Genomic DNA, 19,310 nt, shown 5'->3' with positions numbered 1-19,310 from the left:
TTTGTTCTGCAGCAGAGAAGGAGGGACAGTGGCCACTGTGCCGAGTGGGGACAGCTAAGGGAGAGACACGGCTAATATGTTCTGAGCAGCTTCACCATGCACCAGGTCCTCATGGGGATATGGGTGATGGATCCCAGGGCACTGGAGCCTAGTCTGTGACATGGAAAGACTGGGGCTCAGAGGCTGAGCCACTTGCCTGAGGACGTGAAGCTGGTGACCGAGGGAGGTGTTACAGCTTCAGCTGCCAGGCCACTGTGTGTGTTCTTGCGTTTGCTCACCCCTTTCAGATTAGGTCGGGGTTTCCTGTGGTGGTGATAACATGACTGTGAGCTCCACGGCTCAAAGCAACAGAAATGTATTCTCTCACAGTGCAGGAGACCAGAGTCTGATTCTAGATGTCAGCAGGGGGACTGCCCCAGAGGTCCAGTAGTTAACACTCTGTGCTTCCACTGCTGGGGGCATGGGTTCGATCCCTGGGGAACTAAGATCCCAAGTGCCTTGCTGGGTCCCTCCCCTAAAAAAAGTTCAAGATAAAGATGTCAGTGGGGTTGGCTCCTTCTGTAGCGGGGGGAGAGCCTGCTTCTGCTTCTCTCTAGTTTCTGGTGGTTGCCAGCAATCCTGTTACCTCCACCTGCAGACCCTTCCGTCCAGTCCCCGCCTCCGCTGTCTGTTGGCTTCTCCCTTTCTCCGTGTCAGAACCTCCCTCTCCCTCCCTCTCCCTCCCTCTCCGATCTCTTATAAAGACAGCAGCCTAATTCAGTTCAACCTTGATTAACTGATTACATCTGCAAAGACCCCCTTTCCAAATAAGGTCATGGTGTGGGATCCCCGGTGTATGCCAATTTTGGGGGCAGAGTATTCAACCTACTGCCCTGTCCCACAAGCTGCTTCCCGCATCTGCCCAGAATATGGGATCCCCCACCTCCTGTTTAGCCAGAGGCCCCAGAAGAGTGTTACAGAGTAGCCGGAGTCCTCAGAGTGCACACGAGTGCACAGATACACACCTACCCAAGACTTTCGCTTTCTCCTCCATGGTCCCTGTTGGGGTTTCCTCTAATACCTTTCTCACCCCCCATCAGAGCTGGGGAGTAGGTGCCCCACCCTGCCAGCTGCTGTTGAAAAACACTTTGAGAAACAGTGAGTGGTGGTAGGAGAGGACGGAAGGGGTCTCAGGGACCTTGGCTGCGGTTTCATTTGGCGGAATTCCCCCCTCTGTCCCAGAAGTTTAGGGTGTCTGGCAGGGGAAAGCCAGCCACCTCTCACCCCAGGCACCCCATGGCCTCGTCATCTTTGTATGGCCGCAAACAAGCCCAGGGCTGACCTGGCAATCAGTGTTGGGGAGGTTGAATTCAGACATCTGTTAATTAGTCAGTCAATCAGTTCACAGAGCTAGAGAATGCAGGGTGTAGTGGAACATCTTGTGGGTCCAGGAAGTTTTCTTTGATTGGAAGGCAACGTCCGCACAGACCCGAAGAATTGAGATCCGCGCTCTTGTCAGCAGCACTGGGATTGGTCGATTGGTCTGTCCAGAATATGAGGCAGAGAGAGAAAGAGAGTGTGTGTGAGAGCGAGGGAGACTCAAGGTGATTGTGCTGCTAGTCCGAGAGATGCCCTCACCAACTGGTGCCAAGGGTAGGGATACACTTGTGCCGGAGGGCCCGGCTGGTAATGGGGAGATGGGGGCGGGAGCTGGACAAATAATGGGCCTTGGTCTTGCGAGGGGGAGAAGGGGAGCGCTGCCCAGAGTGTCCACCAGAGGGCAGTGCAGCCCCGCACACGGCGCAGGGCCCAGGGTGGCCGTGAACCCAGCCTCCCGCGTATGCAGCCGAAGGTTCTCCCAGGTGTGCTGCTTTCTGCCGTTGGATTATTTCTGTCAAACTGGCAAGACTGACCGTGGGCTGCAGAGATTCCGGCCGCAGGGTTGAGGTCCGCTCTCTGTGAGGGCCCCTCAAACCCAGATTCCAGAGAATGGATTTACCCCAAAGCTGGTGACATCTCCTGTCCTGGTCCCTCACCTGCAGGAGTCCATCCTGAGCGCTTGCTCCTTTTTAAACTTGTTAGCTAATTAGGACCTCCTCCATAGCACGGAGAATTCTGCTCACTACTCTATAATGCCATATATAGGAAAACCTCAAAAAGTGGGTGTATGTTGGTGTATAACCCATTTACTTTGCTGGATTTGTGAAACCAGCACAACATTGTAAAACAGTTATACTCCAATACATTTAAAAAAAAAATAAATGTTTCTTTTTTTTTTGAGACATATACCACGAACTATGAGTGATTGCATAACGAATTACCCCAACACTAAATTATAACAGGGCTTCTCAGGTGGAGCTACTGGTAAAGAACCCACCTCCTAATGCAGGAGATGTAAGAGATGTGGGTTCGATCCCTGGGTCAGGAAGATCCCCTGGAGAAGGAAATGGCACCCCACTCCAGTATTCTTGCCTGGAGAATCCCATGGACAGAGGAGCCTGGCAGGCTACAGTCTATGGGGTTGCAAAGAGTCAGACACGACTGAAGCGACTAAGGAGGCATGCAAGTTATAACAAAAACAAGTATTTACCATCTCTCAGTTTCTGTGGGTCAGGAATTAAGCACGGGCTTGGCTCAGCTGTTCTGACTTAGGGTTCATCAGGAGTTTCAGTGAGATGACAGCTTAGGATTTTGGGTATGAGATCTGGTTAGGAATCTCTGAGCCTGTTTTCTCATCTGCAAAATGGAGATAATAGTAGTACCCTTAGGGTTGTTATGAGGATTAATGAAATAATTTTCACATGGCAGAAACGGCCAATCGCCTACCTCAGGTGCAGTTCCCTCCTCTTTCTTTGTAAGAGAGGCTCCAGTGTTAAGCTGTAAAGATGGATGTCTGCCTGGAATAAAAGTCTACATTTTCCTTTTTTTCCCCAGTCACTTCTGTTTGAGTAGATAGAAGTGGCAGCTTTCAGGAAACTTCTTGTGATGGTACGTTTATGGGTCAATCTGACTGGGAAAAGGGATGCTCTGATAGCTGGTAAAACATTATTATTTCTGGGTGTATTTCTGGGTGTATCTGTGTTTCTGAAACAGATTAGCATTTGAGTTGGTAAAGAGGATTGCCCTCACTAATGTGGGCAAGCTTTGTCCAGTCCTTGGACAGTTTGAATTGAGCAAATAGGCAGAGGAAGGACAAATTTGCCTTCTCTGCTTGAGCTGGGGCGTCCATCTTCTCTTGTGCTCAGATGTTGTTGCTGCTGGTTCTCTGGCTTTTGATCTAGGACCAGCTTACACTGTTGCCTCTTCTGGCTCTTTGGTCTTTAGGTTTAGACTGAAGCTACATGACCAATTTTCCTTGACTTTTACCTTAGAGAGGCAGCTTGTGGGACTTCTCAGTCTCTATAATTGCATGAGCCAACCACAATAAATTTCTCTCTCTTTCTACCCTATTGGTTCTAATTTTTTGGAGAACCTGAGTAGTACTTCTTTTAAAAGCAACTGCTATCTCTATTTGTTTCTTTTGTTGTTTCCCTTCTTCTGTTTGACTTTCTGGAATGTGGATGTGGTGGCTGGAGCTCTGGTCACCATCTTGGAACATGAGGCCAAGCAACAAACTGTTGGGATAAGAGAATGGTGAGTTGGAAGGAGTCTAGGTTCCTAAAAGTTTTGTGAAGTTGCCCTACCAACCCTGGACGGCCTACATTATACAAAAATACACTTGCATCCTGTGTTTAAGCAATTGTTACCTGGGTTTTTTTGGGGGGTGGTTTTGGTTCATGCAGCTGAGCTGAGCATCCTACCTGACTACACCCTTGGCAAGTGATAAGTAGGTGCTCCCCTGGTGGCTCAGATGGTAAAGAATGCTCTTGCAATGCAGGAGACCCAGGTTCAATCCCTGGGTCAGAAAGATCCCCTGGAGAAAGAAATAGCAACCCACTCCAGTATTCTTGCTTGGAGAATTCCATGGACAGAGGAACCTGGTGGACCACAGTCCATGGGGATCACAAAGAGCCAGACCCTACTGAGCAACTGACACAGGAGGTGCTCAGCACCCTGGTGAGTGTTTTGAATATTCAAATCTGGGGTTGGAACAGCCAACCAAACCTCATAGCTTGGGTATGGGGAGTTAACAGCCAGGATGGCAGGGAAAGATCAGTGGGGCTAAGAGACCTGGGTCATAGTTTCAGCTCTTCTCTCAACCTTCATTTTATTTGCTTTAATAGAGACTGGACTAGTTTTGGTGTTTTCAAAACTTGTCAGCAGCAGAAGTTGTTTTTTCACATGGAAGCCAATATATAAAATAGATGTAAGTGGTGCTTCTGACCCACCCAGGGATGATCCCACTGGAGAAGGAAATGGCACTCCACTCCAGTATTCTTGCCTGGGAAATCCCATGGACAGAGGAGCCTGGTGAGCTACAGTCCAGGGGGTCGCAAAGAATCTGACACGACTGAGTGACTGAGCACACACACACTCTAGAAGGAGCAGCCTTCATTGTCTTGGGTTTCCTGAGGCCTCCAGCTCTAAGTGTGCTGAGGCCAGAGCCTGTAGCTTCATCTTACAGTAAGAGAAGCACAGGACTTCATCACCTTATCTCAGGAGTCTTTTCCCCTTGTGGTTTTAGGCTGAGTATCACGTTGCCTTTGCCAGAAGTCAACATGAAGCCACACAACACAGGCTGGAACTTGAACTCACTTTTTTTTTTTTAGTTTATTTATTTTTAATTGATCGCTTTCAATTGAAATTGTACACCTGGTCTCAGGACTTAGTGAAGCTCGAGTTCTTTAGGTCTCGTCGAAGAATTCAATGAGAAACAAATTGATAGCTAAGAAGTGGATTTACTCAGAGAGTTGCAGTTCCTTGGATAGAATGCAATCTGTCTCAAAAGGCAAGAGTGGCCCCAGGGCACAGGGTTGTCTTGAAGAGTGAGAATGGCTGAGGGAGAAATACTCCACAGGCAGAACGTGGGTCCACTCAGAAGGTGAGAAGCCCTGGGGGCAGTTAGTTTTTATAGAGATGGATACATTTTTTTTTTAATTTTATTTTATTTTTAAACTTTACATAATTGTATTAGTTTTGCCAAACATCAAAATGAATCTGCCACAGGTTATTTTTAATTGGAGAATTGCTTTACAATGTTGTATTGATTTCTGCTGTACAACAACACAAATCAGCCATAATTATACATATATCACATGCCTTTCTAGCCTCCCAGGTGTGAGTAATTTCATAGGTTAATGAGTGGAAGGATTATTACAATTATTTTGAAGAAGGGGCCAGGATTTCCACTATTTGGGTCACCGCCCACTTTTTGGCCTTTGATGGTTGGCCCTGAACTCTCCTGGTGCCTGTGGGTGTTGATGTGTTACAATGAGTGTATAATGAGCCTCAAGGTCCCCTCGAAGGCAAATCTTTCTCCATATTGTGCCAGATCGGTTCTAACCAGTTTTTGTGTTATCCTCAATGGCTATGTAGGGATTCCCTGGTGGTACAATGGTAAAGAATCTGCCTGCCAATACAGGAGATGCAGGAGATTCTGGTTTGATCCCTGGGTCGGAAGATCCCTGGTGAAGGAAATGGCAACCCACTCCAGTATTCTTGCCTGAAAAAATCTCGTGGACAGAGGAGCCTGGCAGGCTACAATCTGTCTACAACCTCTACAACCTCTGTCTACAACCCCTAGTGGGGTTGCAGAGTCGGATGGACACAACTGAGCACGCACCTGTGCACAATGGTTATGTCGTTCTTTTAAAGATTGTGTCCTGCCCTCTTCCCTCCTGTGTCAGGTAGACATCAGAAACAAAGACCATGTGAAATGTTATTTTGCTGGTGCTGCAGGATTGGAAATGGCAGCTCCTCTGGCCACCTAAGCCACGGGTGAGGGAGTTATGCCATGGATCAATAAAATGGACAAAGACATAAATCTCGTATTTAAAGTTGTGTGTTACAGACTGTAGTGTAAAAACCTTGCTCTAAACTACAAACACCTTGAGCTCATTGTCATGGTTGGACCACAAAGAAGGCTGAACACCAAAGAACTGATGGTTTTGAGCCATGGTGTTGGAGAAGACTCTTGAGACTCCCTTGGACTGCAAGGAGATCCAACCAGTCAACCCTAAAGGAAATCAATCCTGAATATTCATTAGAAGGACTGATGCTGAAGCTCCAATACTTTGGCCACCTGATTTGAAGAGCCGGCTCTTTAGAAAAGAACCTGATGCTGGGGAAAATTTGAAGGTAGGAGGAGAAGGGGACGACAGCATGAGATGCTTGGATGGCATCACTGACTCAATGGACATGAGTTTGAGAAAACTCTGGGAGACGGTGATGGACAGAGAAGCCTGGCATGCTGCCGTTCATAGGGTCACAAAGACTCCCACACTACTGAGCGACTGGACGACAACTGTTCATTGTTAAGGTCAATACCTGTGTGCTTGATCACATCGTGTAAGGACGGATACGGTGATCCACAGACATTCAGTGTCATCGACTCATTGTTTCTTTAATGGTCAACTGTTGTGCTTTTGTGTTTTTCTTACTGAGTTAAGAAGGCTTTTAGTAAGGAAGTGAGCCCTCTGAATTTGCTATTTACTGATATTGTTATGTAACATGCAAGTGTTTGAAAGTGGTCATATTTGTACATCTTTTCCTTAAAAACTGCAAACTTCTCTGTGTGTGCCAGGCATCCAGGCATGGGTGTCTGGAGTCCTTTTCAAGCATCAGTCCATTGAATTCTCACAACAACAAGAGGTAGGTATTGCTATCATGCCCATTTAACAATTAAGGCGGTGGTTCTCAGCCTAATTCCCACCTAGCATGTCCATGGGAAGCCCTGTGCCTACAAATTCTAGAGGCCCACAGATGGCTAGTTCTGTTAACAGGTAGGGTAGTGGGTCCCCAGAGAAAGAAAATCAGACATGACTTTCTTGACATAAGAGAAGCCCATTTTTGGCCTAAGTCATTTTATGATGTAAGTCTGGTCACAATGCTTGCCCTTACATAGGTCTCAGTAATAACGGTCTTAAGGGAACAAAACTGCTTTGGGCAAGAGGAGCAACATAGCAAAGATAATAGATGGTTGTAAAGACTCTCAGCTCTGCATCAGTGGTAAAGACTAGCCTGAAGCATTGTTTTGAGCTGATTTGCAGAATTTAATCCCCCTCAGGCACTCAGCCACCAGAACTGGAACCTAAGGGATGATAATGTTCACCTTTTCTGATCTGACTGATTTCAATCCACTGAAGTTTGGACTCTATGGCCCAAGCTTCTTCATGAATATATATCTACCCTTTAGCTTAAAACTTCCCCAATTTTGCTGTTTGGGGAGATACTGCATTGGGAGAAAGTGAAAGTGAATTCGCTCAGTCATGTCCGACTCTTTGTTGAGGGCAGCCCACTAGGTTCCTCCCTCTATGGGATTCTCCAGGCAAGAGTACTGGAGTGGGTTGCCATTTCCTTCTCCAGGGGATCTTCCCGACCCAGGGATCGAACCCAGGTCTCCCGCATTCCAGGCAGACGCTTTAACCTCTGAGCCACTGGGGAAGCCCCCAGGTATTCTCTTTACTTGCTGCAAGTAATAAGTCCTTCCTTCTCTTGCTCCTTGGCTTGGTTGTGTCTGTTGGCTCGACACCTGCCAAGTGAACCCAGTTTTTTTAAAAATTTATTTTTCATTGAAGGATAATTGCTTTTACTGGAATGCAAAAGTAGGAAGTCAAGAGATACATGGAGTAATAGGCAAATTTGGCCTTGGAGTACAAAACGAAGCAGGTCAAAGGCTAACAGAGTTTTGCCAAGAGAATGCACTGGTCATAGCAAACGCCCTTTTCTGACAACACAAGAGAAAACTCTACACATGGACATCACCAGATGGTCAACACCGAAATCAGATTGATTATATTGTTTGCAGCCAAAGATGGAGAAGCTCTATACAATCAACAAAATCAAGACTGGGAGCTGACTGTGGCTCAGATCATGAACTCCTTATTGCCAAATTCAGACGTAAATTGAAGAAAGTAGGGAAAACCACTGGAGAAGGCAATGGCACCCCACTCCAGTACTCTTGCCTGGAAAATCCCATGGATGGAGGAGCCTGGTAGGCTGCAGTCCATGGGGTCGCTAAGAGTATGGCACGGCGGAGCGATTTCACTTTCATTTTTCACTTCATGCATTGGAGAAGGAAATGGCAATCCACTCCAGTATTCTTGCCTGGAGAATCCCAGGGACAGAGGAGCCTAGTGGGCTGCCATCTATGGGGTCGCACAGAGTTGGACACCACTGAAGTGACTTAGCAGCAGCAGTAGCAGCAGCAGGGAAAACCACTAGATCATTCAGGTATGACCTAAATCAAATCCCTAATGATTATACAGTGGAAGTGAGAAATAGATTCAAGGGATTAGATCTGACAGAGTGCCTGAAGAACTATGGATGGAGGTTCATGACATTGTACAGGAGGCAGTGATCAAGACCATCCCCAAGAAAAAGCATACAAAAAGACTAAATGGTTGTCTGAGGTGGCATTACAAATAGCTGAGAAAAGAAAAGATGCAGAAGGCAAAGGAGAAAAGGAAAGATACCCATTTGAATGCAGAGTTCCAAAGAATAACAAGGAGAGATAAGAAAGCCTTCCTCAAGTGATCAATGCAAAGAAATAGAGGAAAACAATAGAATGGGAAAGGCTAGAGATCTCTTCAAGAAAATTAGAGATACCAAGGGAACATTTCATGCAAATATGGACACAATAAAGGACAGAAATGGTATGGACCTAACAGAAGCAGAAGATATTAAGAAGAGGTGGCAAGAATACACCAAAGAACTATACAAAAAAGATCTTCATGACCAAATAACCACGATGGTGTGATCACTCACCTAGAGCCAGACATCCTGGAATGCGAAGTCAAGTGGGCCTTAGGAAGCATCACTACGAACAAAGCTAGTGGAGGTGATGGAATTCCAGTTGAGCTATTTCAAATCCTGGAAGATGATGCTGTGAAAGTGCTGCACTCAATATGCCAGCACATTTGGAAAAGTCAGCAGTGGCCACAGGACTGGAAAAGGTCAGTTTTCATTCCAATCCCAAAGAAAAGCAATGCCAAAGAATGTTCAAACTACTGCACAATTGCACTCATCTCCCCCACTAGCAAAATAATGCTCAAAATTCTCCAACCCAGGCTTCAACAGTAGGTGAACCATGAACTTCCAGATATTCAAGCTAAATTTAGAAAAGGCAGAGAAACCAGAGATGAAATTGCCAACATCCATTGGATCATCAAAAAAGCAAGAGAGTTCCAGAAAAACATCTACTTCTGCTTTATTGACTATTCCAAAGCCTTTGACTGTGTGGATCACAACAAACTGTAGAAAATTCTTAAAGAGATGGGAATACCAGACCACCTGATCTGCCTCTTGAGAAATCTGTATGCAGGTTAAGAAGCAACAGTTAGAACTGGACATGGAACAACAGACTGGTTCCAAATTGGGAAAGGAGTACGTCAAACCTGTATATTGTCACTCTGCTTATTTAACTTATATGCAGAGTACATCATGAGAAACACTGGGCTGGATGAAGCACAAGCTGGAATCAAGATTGCTGGGAGAAATATCAATAACCTCAGATATGCAGATGACACCACCCGTATGGCAGAAAGTGAAGAAAAACTAAAGAGCTTCTTTATGAACGTGAAAGAGGAGAGTGAAAAAGTTGGCTTAAAACTCAACATTCAGAAAACGAAGATCATGGCATGCAGTCCCATCACTTCATGGCAAATAGATGAGGAAACAATGGAAACAGTGACAGACTTTATTTTTTTGGGCTCCAAAATCATTGCAGATGGTGACTGCAGCCTTGAAATTAAAAGACGCTTACTCCTTGGAAGAAAAGCTATGACCAACCTAGACAGCATATTAAAAAGCAGAGACGTTACTTTGCCAACAAAGGTCTGTCTAGTCAAAGCTATGGTTTTTCCAGTAGTCATGTAAGGATGTGAGAGTTGGAGTATAAAGAAAGCTGAGCAGTGAGGAATTGAGGATTTTGAAGTGTGGTGTTGGAGAAGACTTTTGAGAGTCCCTTGGACTGCAAGGAGATCCTAAAGGAAATCAGTCCTGAATATTCATTGGAAGGACTGATGCTTAAGCTGAAACTCCAATACTTTGGCCACCTGATGTGAAGAACTGACTCATTTGTAAAGACCCTGATGCTGCGAAAGATTGAGGGCAGGAGGAGAAGGGGATGACAGAGGATGTGATGGTTGGATGGCATCACCGACCCTATGGGCATGAGTGTGAGTAAACTCTTGGAGTTGGTGATGGACAGGGAAGCCTGGCGTGCTGCAGTCCATGGGGTCGTGAAGAGTCAGACACTACCGAGTGACTGAACTGAACTACTTTACAATATTGTGTTGGTATCTGCCACACATCAATACGCATCAGCCATAGGTATACTTATGTCCCCTCCCTCGCACCTCCCACCCCTCTAGGTTGTCACGGAGCACCAGTTTGAGCTCCCTGAGTCATACAGCAAATTCCCGATGGCTGTTTTCCATGTGGTAGTGGATATGTCTCCATGCTGCCTCTCCATTCATCCCACCCTGTCCTTCTCCCACTGTGTCCACAAGTCCATTCTCTGTGTCTGCGTCTCCACTGCTGCCCTGGTTCATCGGCACCATCTTTCTAGATTCCACATGTATGCATTAATATACGATATTTGTTTTTCTCTTTCTGACTTACTTCACTTTGTATAATAGGCTCTAGGTTTGTTCACCTTACTGGAACTGACTCAAATGCATTCCTTTTTACAGCTGAGTAATGTTCCACTGTATATATGTATCACATCTTCTTACTGGATTCATCTGTCGATGGACATGTAGGTTTCTTCCATGTCCTGGCTATTGTAATCAGTGCTGCAATGAACACTGGGGTACATGTGTCTTTTTCAATTATGGTTTCCTCAGGACATATGCCCAGTAGTGGGATTGCTGGGTTGTATAGTAGTTTTATTCCTAGTTTTTTAAGGAATCTCCATACTATTCTCCATAGAGGCTGTATCAATTTGCATTCCCACCAAAAGAAGGTGAACCCAGTTTTTCAGGTAACAATTTTCTGTAAGGATGGAAGCATTACTACATATCTCTCCCAAGAGCATAAGCCATGTCACATGTGTGTATCAGGCTCTGTCACTGGAGGTTAAGATAAGACATTCCTAGAACTTCCCTGGTGACTCACTGGCTAAGACTCTGTGTTCCCTATGCGGGGGCCCAGGTTCAATCCCTGGTCAGGGAACTAGATCCTGCATGCTGCAACTAAAAAACATATCGATGCTGCTATTGCCACTAAAGATCTCGCATGCACAACTAAGACCTGTGCAGCCACATAAATAAATATTGAAAAAAATCCAAAATCTTCCCAGAAAACCATCAGTCGGGAATTTTGGGTCTTTTGAGCATGAGCTGCCTGTTCTTTCTTGTTTCCTGCAATATATCTTTCCCTGTTCCCAACTCTGTTTCTACTTGTCTGTCCTTTCTGCCTGTTGGACACATGAATGAGTTCAACAGCAAATGGATGACACCAAGCTGGTGACAAGCGACCTTGCTGATGTAAATGCTGAGAGACATTTCTGACTAGTCTTGCAGCTCAGATGGTAAAGAATCTGCCCGCAATGCAGGAGACCCGGGTTTGATCCCTGGGTTGGGAAGATCTCCTGGAGAAGGGAATGGCTCCTCACTCCAGTATTCTTGCCTGGAGAACTCCATGGACAGAGGAGCCCGGTAGTACAGTCTGTGGGGTCGCAAAGAGTCAGACACCACTGAGCGACTAGCTTACTTTTCATATTTGCAGCTCACTGACTGACCAGATCCCTCCAAGTCAACTGAACACGCCTCCACATTTATGAACTCCATCACCTGGCCCCTTTCTAGGCTCCCTTCTCTCCTTCCAAATTGCACAGCACCCACACTGAATACCCTCCCCGTAGTCAAGTATAGATGTGAGAGTTGGACCATAAAGAAGGCTGAGCACTGAGGAATTGATGCTTTCAAGTTGTGGTGCTGGAGACTACTCTCGAGTCTCTTGGACAGCAAGAAACTCAAATCAGTCAATCCTAAAGAAAATCAAAACTGCATATCCATTGGAAGGACTCATGCTGAAGCTCCAATACTTTGGCCACCTGATGTGAAGAGCCGACTCATTGGAAAAGCCTCTGATGCTGGGAAAGATTGAGGGCAGGAGGAGAAGGAGACGACAGAGGATGAGATGGTTGGATGGCATCACCGACTCGATGGACATGAGTTGGAGCAAACTATGGGAGATAGTGAAGGACAGGGAAGCCTGGCGTGCTGCAGTCTCCGGGGTGGCAAAGAGTCGGACAGGACATTTGTTGTTCAGTCAGACTGAGAAGGAAATGGCAACCCACTCCAGTGTTCTTGCCTGGAGAATCCCAGGGACGGGGGAGCCTGGTGGGCTGCCGTCTATGGGGTCACACAGAGTGGGACACGACTGATGCGACTTAGCAGCAGCAGCAGCAGACACTGAAAAACAATCTGTGACCAGTGGCGACATCTAGTGGCCAAAGCGGCGGCAACAGCCAAAGAACCAGGATTCCTGGTTTTCTCTCCTGGTGCATACATCCGTGTGTGCTCAGTCTGTGACCCCATGGACTGTAGCCCGCCAGGCTCCTGTGTCCATTGGATTTCCCAGGCAAGAATACTGGAGTGGCTTGTCATTCCCTCCTCCAGGGGGGTCTTCTGACCCTTGGACAAAGGAAACCCTCAAGGAGACTATGAGATTTCCCAGGAGGGAGGACCCTTGTGCAAGAGAAGAAAGAGAGGTGAGATAAGGGCTCAGAGTCAAGTGGTTTGAATTATTAAAAGGAATGTGACTTCATCTGCTGCCCTAAGCTAGGTACAGGCATTAAGGATTGATGGCTGCTTTCATCATAAAAAAGGATGGAAGGAGACCAGACGTTTTCTGCCTCCTGTAGTTTTGCCAAGAGAATCAAACCTCAGTCAAGCTACCAATTTGAAGGATTGAATTGAATACAATTCATGTATTCATGAATATGCAGTCAACACATCTAGACTGTGGGAACCTGGACAGATCAAATGGGCCAGGTTCTTCCACAGATAGATTTAAAGAAAAATAGGGACACCTCCAGATTATAAGATACAAGATTGGAAGAGACTTAAAAGGCATGTCAAAGCTTTTAAAATATTCCAACTAAACCACAATGTCTATAGATACACATTTGGCTGAAAAAAAAAAACCCACTTAATAATGGTGGGATATTGCTGACCTGTTAGGGGAGCAAGGAGGGGACCTGTGGTTGGAATGAGGGACCTAGGTGGGCTTCTGGGGTGGCTGCAGTGGTCTGTGTCTTGACCTAAAGGCAATTTCCTTGGAATAATTCATCAAGTCACACATTTATATTGTTACCTGTGCTTTATTTAAAATAAATTTTTTTTTTCCAATGAAAGAAGAGTGATGCTGGTGAGTCGTAACCCTGAAAGGAGAGCACCTCTACCTTTGGTGAGGACAACACTGGTATTCTGGGGATAAGGGAGTAGTGACCTGTAAGTGGGTGGATGAAAATTCACTGAGGTTTGCAAAATGGTGATATCCTATCACTTCTTTTTCGTTTAATAGCTGGAGTACTTCATAAAGAGAAAATTCCCCTCATGTACTATTGGTCACCCAGTGATAAAGACCATATAGGGAAGGCAGGATCAGTCTTTGATTTTTTTCCCTTTACTACTTTTCAAGATAAAAAACTTGCTTCCTTACCATCCTTCAGAAAGGACTGCACGTATGTAATTAACGCATGGATTTAAACGTACTTGATGGGCTTCAAAGCCAGCACACTTGTTATCACTTATACTCAATTTGTTCCATCTGGGGCCAGGGAGAGCCTCACGTTGATTCTTGAATTTTTCTGATAGGATCCTGGTAATTGGCCGTTTCCTTGTTCCCAGTAGGACAGTGTATTGTCTTTTTGTCTGTTTCCTACGCAGACTCACACTCAGCCATTACTCAGAGAAACCCTGTTTACCTGTTTTTATTTTAGTGAGACGTATTTCAAAGCCTGATCTAGGTTCTAGGACTGCTCACTGCTAGTGGTTTGGTCATCACTGTTAGCCCTTTTCAGTGGACAGAGCTACCGGACATTTTAAAGTCATGAGAAGGTTGAGAGTTGCTCTCTGTATATGGTCCATAATAAAGGTTTTTTTTTTTAGCCCTCACTGACCTTAAGTTTCCTGGAATCATTGTTTATAAGTGGGGGTATCAGCTTTGCCATGAGCCAAATTCTGGTCTTAGGATGGTGTTCTACCGACCCCAATTCTTCTGTTGAGTGTTGGTTAGAAATAGCATGACTACCTCACTCCTTGTTCTCAGTTGGCATGTGGTTGCCACACAGAGACTCGTGTGGAGGCTGTCCCCTCCACAGTGAGGAAGTCGCCACTCTAGATGACTTGAGTGTCCCAGAGATTTTTAAACAGTTTTTACTTTAAGTTCTCTCTCTTTTTTTTTTTTTTAAGCTGTGCTGGGTCTTTGTGGTGGCACGTGGGATCTTAGTTCCTGGACCAGGATTCGAACCTGCATCCCCTGCATTGAAAGGTGTATTTTTAACCACTGGACCACCAGGGAGGTCCCCCCAGGTCTCTTTATCACCTGGTTTTCTGCTACCAAATGTTCCCTCCCACTGGTCCCTGCTCCTTCCTGATCTGTTGCCCTGTTCCTATGACCCCCTAGTGCCTCCCAGCTATTCTCCAGGACCCCCAGCCTTCAAGACCCTTCAGGAGCCTTCGGGTCTCATGAAGCCTTCTTGGACTATCTAAGCCTCCTTCAGCTTTCATACCTGTGAAGCGGAGAAAATTGAACCCACTTCACCAGGTTGTGAAATGTAAATGAGTTGCTAGTGGTAAAGAATCCGCCTGCCACTGCAGGAAATAAAAGACCCAGGTTCGATCCCTGTTTCAGGAAGATCCCCTGCAGAAGGAAATGGCAACCCACCCCAGTATTCTTGCCTGGGAAATCCCATGGACAGAGGAGACTGGCGGGCTACAGTCCACGGTGTCACAAAGCGTTGAACACGACTGAATGCTCACACACACATAATTAGGCTTAGCACAGCACATTCAATACATTTCAGCTTTCTTTTTCCTTACTCTAGGCCCATAGTTCTCAACCCTGCTGCATATTAGAAACATCTGAGGAAGCTTTTAAGAGAAAACAGTGATGTTTTATCCCCAGTTCTGGAGATTCTGACTCAGTGGGTCAGGACAATTGGCATTGTAAGTTCTCAAGGTGATTCTGGAGCAGGAGCTGGCAACTCACACTGGCAAACCACCACCTCCATTACTACCTCCCAGGTCCTGTGAGGTGAGACCCTCCTGTGGCATTTCAGTAACTTTTTGCTGACTCTACATCAAGCAGGGCTCTGTTACTTAAAACCAAGAGAGGCCTATGACTGCAGAAGGAATCTAAGAAAAATGATTGGATTGAGTTAGATCCCAGGCAACTCTGGAACTGAAGACGCTTCCCTGTCCTCAACCCACCTATTCCTTGGTGGACCACCTCCGAGTTGTCTCTTTGGAGGTGTCAACTACAAATTGTCACTTGCCAAGAGCATTTGCCAGAGACTGAGCAACAACAAGGGCATTTGCCATCTGCCTCTGTGAACCCTGTGTGGCTGCCCACCTTCAGCGCCCGTTAAGGGAGTTCAGGGAGGTGACTGAGGCACTCTGTGCTCCAGGGAAACTGGTGGAACAGATCTTTAGATCGTTAGATATTTTTAGGAACTGATTTCGTGATCCCAAACCTAGCATCTCCTCGTATCTAGAAAATCACTAAATCCCTTCATGATGACATCAGCTCCTCGTGACTAGCAGAAAACCTTTTGTAAAGTAAGCACTTGACTGCACTGAACTCCCCCTTCACCAAAATCTTATATATTAACCTTCCCCCACTGCCTCTTTGGAGCAGTCTCTCAGAGCTCTCTGAGGTGCTGTCTCCCGGGCTGCAGTCCTCATTTTGCCCCAGCTAAAACTGGACTAGCAACTCATGTTGTGCGTCTGTTTAGTCGACAGAGGCCATGTCTGTTGTGGTGATTGGGTGTGCTGCTTAACGCTGTCCCCATCTCAGAGAGACCCAGCTGCTGCTTGAGTAAAATTTTAGTAACATATATTCTTATGACATTAGCTCAACAAATTTGAGGGAAAAAAAAAATCCCTAAAAGTCTCTTTCTTACTTTCTGCCTTGCCTTTGAAACCAACTATGGCAGCTGCTAACAGAGGCATCTGTCTGTATGTAGAATATGTTCTGTTCTGGAGAACAAAGAGAATTATTAAAAGGGCGGCAGGAGATGGGAGTGTTTGTCAGCATTCAGTTTTGTTTTTAAATATTTATTTGGCTGTGCCAGGTCTTAGCTGCGGCACATGGGATCTTTAGTTGTGGCATGTGGAATCTAGTTCCCTGACCAGGGCATCGAATCCATGCCCTCTGCGTTGGAAGCTCAGAGTCTTAACCGCTGGACCACCAGGGAAATCCCCAGCATTCCCTCTGTTCTCCTTCCTCAGCTGAATCACCTAGTCTTCCTCTTTTTCTATTCTTTTGCTCACCGTGCCCTTGTGCTTCTACCCTGGGAAGACAGAACAGCCCTGTCCTTCATGGTCTGTCAAATCCACAGAAGTCTCCATTCCAAGATGCTGAGCAAACCCGACAGCTGGTAAACCCCACCTTGACTTCTTTCTTTTACAAATGAGCAGCAGATCACTACACGGTTCCAACAGGGAAATTTGCACAACAGTTTTGCACCACGGGGATAATGACATAGTCTATCTCCTGAGGATGATTAGATGAGATAGAACCATGGGTTTCAGACTTGGCTGTGCATTAGAATCACTGGAAAAGTTTCAAAAATTCCAGTGCTGAGCAGCACCCAGATATGCTCAATCCAGATATGCTCAATCAGAACTTCTGGTTTTGGAAGCTATCCATCAAAATTTAAAAAGTCTTTTGGGACTTCCCTGGTGGTCCAGGGGCTAAGACTCCACGTTCCCAGTACCAGGGAGCTGGATTCTGTCCCTGATCAGGGAACTAGATCCCACATGCTTCAATGAAGACTGAAGATCCTGTTTGCTGCCACTAAGACGTGGGGCAGCCAAATAAATAAAAATAAATGTTAAAAAATGACACCTGCCCTCAGGAAATGTTCCGGGGTACGTAATTGAAAAATATTAAAAAAAATTAAAAACATCTCTCTAGCTAATTCCAACCTGCAGCTACATTTCAGAGCCAGTGAGATAGTACTTGTTTATAAGTACTCAGTAACTGTGTTTATTAAGGGCTTCCCAGGTGGCTCAGTGGTAAAGAATTCACCTACCAATGCAGGACATGCAGGTTCGATCCCTGGGTCAGGAAGATTCCCTGGAGAAGGAAATGGCAACCCACTCCAGTATTCTTGCCTGGAGAATCCCATGGACAGAGGAACTTGGCAGGCTACAGTCTATGGGGTCGCAGAGTCAGACATGACTGAAGTGACTGAGCACAGCACACATGAGCAGCACAGCTTTCTCCGAGAAGTTCCAGAAGTTCATCTAAGGGAGCAGAGCAGCTCAGAGCCCCTGACTCAGAGTGTCCGGAGACGTGGAGGTTGGATCTTCTGTGGCCACTGCAGGAAAGCCCATGGGACTGGCAGACTTTGAGGGGGAAAAGGGCTTTACAACCAGAGGTAATCGCTGAATACAGTGCTGCAAAGGAGAGAAGGCTCATGGTGTGTCTGCAAAGCAGGCATCTAACGTAATGGATGAGGGGCAGCCACGGCTGCTAATCCTGCGGAAGGAAGGACTTCTGTTAGGGATCTTGTAACCCTTTCCTTGCCTCGAGCTGACCTCCAGGGTGATCCTGCTTAGGAAGGTCCCAGTGCTTTCTCTCTACTTCTGGGTCTTTTGGGAGGTGGTCTAGGGGCATAACCTTGCCTGTCCTGTCACTGGGCCCATAGAACTCTTTCTATAGGAACCATCCAGGAAGACTTTACTCAGCGTTCCAAGTCTGTCCACACACACACACACACACACACACACACACACACAGCCACCCACACCCCATGATCATGGCTCTTCCAGCCCAGCTCTGTGCCTGGGTGCCACCTCCTTCCTGTTCCATCCTTCAAGATTCATATTCTAGGATTGGGCAGAGGAAGGGGAAAATTTGAGTGTGTTCTGTACCCAAGCGCTTCCCAGGTGGCACTAGTGATAAAGAATGAGCCTGCCCGTGCAGGAGAAGTTAAGAGACACAGATTCAATCCCTGGGTCAGGAAGATCCCCTGGAGGAGGGCATGGCAACCCACTGCAGTATTCTTGCCTGGAGAATCCTATGGATTCTCCACCTGGTGGGCCACAGTCCATAGCATGCTCTATACCTAATCACAGCAAAACTTTTGCAAAAATCTTACATAGTTTGTGTAGTTCTTCCCATTTTACAGAAGAGGAAACATATTCTTCCCAAGGTCACATGGTGGGCATACCAGTTAGCTTTTACTTTGTTACAAACCATCCCCCAAATCAGTGGCTAAGAATAACCATTTGTTTAGCTCACAGTCCTAGAGACTGGCTGGGGTGTTGGGAGTAGGGCACAACCCATCAGTTGACCTCTTCCATCCTCCAGTAGGACAGCTGAGCTGGTTTACATGGCAGCTTGGCAGGATTCCTCTTGGAAGGCTGGGTGGATGCAAGGCCCCCTGATACCTCTGCTTGGAACTAGTCCTGTCAATGATGTCATAATCTCAACTGGCCAAAGCAGACCATGAGAGCTGCCTAGATTCAAGTGATGGGGAGAGAAACTCTAATTTACTGTTGGGAGCAGCTTCACAGTCATATTGCAAAGGGGCAGGAATACGGGGAGGGGTTGGGGTGGAGGGTCATGTCCACCCTGCAGTCGACTGCAAGTTGTGAGGTGACAGAAGTAGGATTTTATTTTTCAATTACAAAGATAACACACACACATGAGAACAATTGAAACAGTAAACAGAAGGGGAAATGAAGAAGAGAAATTCTCATTCTTAGTCCTGGGCTAGGAAAAAATGTTCTAATCTAGTCCTACTCTCTACATGTAAGCATGATCAAGAATTCCTTGTTTATCTTGACACAATTTTTCCTGCATATGCATGGACGGGAGCATGCACAATTTTCCTGCACTTTAGTCTTTTCTCTTAATAATGCAACTAAGTTCTTTTCACAGAAGCACAACTAGAAATGCTCCATTCCTTTTAAGGTCTACATAGTAATCCACTGAATAAATGTGCTGTTTATTAAACTACATATCCTATTGTTGGACACTTAGGTTTT

General features: G+C 46.0%; 2 long non-coding RNA genes across 6 annotated transcripts in view; one reads left to right on the top strand and one right to left on the bottom strand.

Annotated features, from left to right (window-relative positions):
* Positions 1 to 368: 368 nt before the first annotated feature.
* On the bottom strand, positions 369 to 2,938 carry LOC129649954 (uncharacterized). 2 transcript variants are annotated; one of them, XR_008713453.1, is made up of 4 exons: positions 2,806 to 2,938; positions 2,570 to 2,715; positions 1,322 to 1,522; positions 369 to 514 (listed from the first exon to the last, which is right to left on the bottom strand). It is a non-coding gene; the product is annotated as an uncharacterized LOC129649954 (long non-coding RNA). The 2 variants fall into 2 exon arrangements; XR_008713452.1 differs by lacking the exons at positions 2,570 to 2,715; positions 2,806 to 2,938 and adding an exon at positions 1,893 to 2,046.
* The window catches only part of LOC129649955 (uncharacterized), a 28,491-nt gene continuing 12,024 nt past the window's right edge, over positions 2,844 to 19,310 (top strand). For 2 of the 4 annotated variants that reach the window (XR_008713456.1, XR_008713454.1), the window contains exons 1-2: positions 3,107 to 3,612; positions 3,857 to 4,035. This is a non-coding gene — a long non-coding RNA (uncharacterized LOC129649955). Of the gene's footprint in view, positions 2,968 to 3,106; positions 3,613 to 3,856; positions 4,036 to 19,310 lie in introns of those variants that run through there. The other 2 variants (XR_008713455.1, XR_008713457.1) reach the window with 2 other exon arrangements.

This window comes from Bubalus kerabau, chromosome 4 (genome assembly GCF_029407905.1).
Source record: "Bubalus kerabau isolate K-KA32 ecotype Philippines breed swamp buffalo chromosome 4, PCC_UOA_SB_1v2, whole genome shotgun sequence".
Classification (NCBI taxonomy): domain Eukaryota; kingdom Metazoa; phylum Chordata; class Mammalia; order Artiodactyla; family Bovidae; genus Bubalus; species Bubalus kerabau.
The sequence above is the reverse complement of the archived record's forward strand: the minus strand, read 5'-3'. Positions and strand labels throughout refer to the sequence as shown.